At 40.7% G+C, this 2,500-nt stretch overlaps 1 protein-coding gene across 1 annotated transcript in view; it reads right to left on the bottom strand.

Moving 5' to 3' along the window:
- The window catches only part of LOC135209797 (putative neural-cadherin 2), a 331,667-nt gene that overhangs the window by 256,720 nt on the left and 72,447 nt on the right, over window positions 1–2,500 (bottom strand).

Raw genomic sequence — 2,500 nt, 5'->3', positions numbered from 1 at the left:
TTTATTATACTCATCTTGTAAGTAACAAAGGCCTGAAAGGAAGGCGGTTGCAGATGAAAAGCGTCGGCGAAGTTCACTTCCAAGTGTTCTCCGTTCCTTTGAGGTCAACAGGTGTGTGTCTGAGCGCGTTTTTTGCCTCTTTATATCAATACATTAAAGTATTTTTGCAATAGCAGATATTTCTTTTTATTTACTAAATGTAATTTACTACTCCGAAGTTATTCGTTAGTTACCTCAATTTCCCGCCTTCCTATAAAGTTTCAAGGAAACTGAAGGTGTGAATGACTGCTCATAAAAAGAACTCATTAATGCGTGAGTCACACAACTTTAAATAACCATCACAAGGAAACGAGCATTTTACCTCTTTCCTCTTATTTTGACCTTATTTTTGGTTGAAGCCACTGAGCGATTCATTACAACTGATAATGCGATTGTAAACATTTATTTTCATTGTGTAAATCTTAAATGAATGGAAAAAGAACAGTTGAAGTTCAATAGACTTTTAAAGTTGATCTCAGGAGGCTGAGGGTTCATTTACAGCCTCAGCATCCAAGGAACTACATTTCTGACTTCAGTCAGAAGTTTTGGAGTGTACTTTTTCTGAATGACTGCTGCACAGCCTAAAGCATGATCGTTGATACTCTCCAGGATAATAAACTAACGTGTAGTGAGCCCTGCAGAGCGTCTCTTTGATGAAGAGAGGCCAAGAATGTAGTTTTACTTTATGTGTAAAATCTGTCAGTTGGGTTCTTTGTTGGAGTGTCAACGCTTAGGATGAGATAATGCTCTTGTACCATCATATATTGATAGAACACTGGCCTTTCAGACGCAGCCCCACCACCAGAGAACAACGGCATATCAGATGCAGCTTCACCGTCAGTCACACTCCTCATCGCCATAGCAGTCGTAGCAACCTCTGTGGTCATTCTGGGAACTTTCTTTGGATGCAGGTTCTTCTGGAAGAAGAGAAACAGAGGACCACTGAAGGTAAGGATTTCTTGAGCGAAGGGACAGGGGAAGAAAGCGCTCCGGTCTCAGCAGTTCTTGACAGGTCAAGATAGAATCGACAAAAAGCAAATGTGAACCGGACGTTGTACCAGTCAACTCCCACAATAGCTAAGTGGTATAGGCCTTTTCAAATGCCAGCTGGGTTCAAAGTTTGTTACTTCCCTATCACACAACAGTTCACTCTGCTGAAAATAGGTACAAGTGAATGCTGGGGTCAAGAAAAAGGGCCGGTACGGCTAGCAATCTCACTCTTTATGCGTTGCATTTTCGAAAGCAGAGTTGTAATGTGTGGATGTGATTACACTACATTTTCTTTAAAAGATCAGGTACCAATGTTCAAGTAAAGGAGGACTGATCAGCATGAGCAATATACACTCAATATGTGAGGCATCATGCCGCCAAACCGGGATATCATTCTCATGAGCCAGACGGACAGGATTCAAAGGGAATAGAGAAAGAGGATATGTCCCATTCTATTCTTTCATCCCAAAATCTACTTCTTATTTTTTTAAATTTCCTGGTTGACTGATTTGTTTCGTCCCACAGAAGCTAACTATCAACTTGCATTGCAGGTGGGCAACAGTTGCAATGTCCACCATCAACAACCCCAGCTCCGCCAATAAAGGATTAGTACCAACGGCAGAACACTACGGAGGAGAAAGTTCATTTCACGTCAGTGAAACAGGCTTTATGGCTTTGTCATCCGCAGATGATTCAGCAGTCAGGAACAGAGGCATGACGTCATTCGTGGGGGAAGTTGGAGGTGTCGGTTTGTGTAGTATGTCCTGTTTCAGAAACAATTATTCAACTGCGATAGTTTTTTTTTTATCGTAAGAAACCATTTTCTAATAAAAAGGTATAAGCTTCTATGAAAGTCAGTACTATTTAAAAAAAAGAACTGGCTTTTTTTTTTAAAGAAAATTTTACTCAGATTGTGGAGAAATGATTTATGATCAATATATGACCATAGCTAAACACCACTGGTTGTTAAGAAGGGCTCAAAAGGACCGGTCTCCTTATGGTAATCAATTTGTAATGAGAACCTTTTTCTTAGCAGTTGTCATTCATAATTTGCTGACTAAAAATTACTTTATATTGCCTGCATTGAAGCTCTTGTTTATTAGCTTTATTTACTTACGGACTTTTGAAAGTCTGAATGTACACTGAAGACTCCAGAGGGGCATCCTCCCTGTTTATCTGATCTTAGATCACTGGGTCCTTCTTTTGGAAGTTTGTCTACAAAATGAAACTAGATAAACAGGCTGAATAGGACTTAGTAGGATCCTGTCGACCACCGAGGAGTACCAGCAGCCATGAATCAGAGACGGGTGCCTCGTTTCTCCAGGATCTCGACACTCAGTTTGAATCTCATTTTGGGAATGAGAACCCTCTGAGAGAACGGAAGGAAGCAGTCCTCAGTGCACCTTTGACAGGAGCCGTTTTCCTTCGTCACAAGAAATGTCTTGTGGCGATGTTGAGGATTTTCTTTCTC

Source organism: Macrobrachium nipponense, chromosome 38 (genome assembly GCF_015104395.2).
Source record: "Macrobrachium nipponense isolate FS-2020 chromosome 38, ASM1510439v2, whole genome shotgun sequence".
NCBI lineage: Eukaryota > Metazoa > Arthropoda > Malacostraca > Decapoda > Palaemonidae > Macrobrachium > Macrobrachium nipponense.
This window is presented reverse-complemented; position numbering and strand designations above follow the sequence as displayed.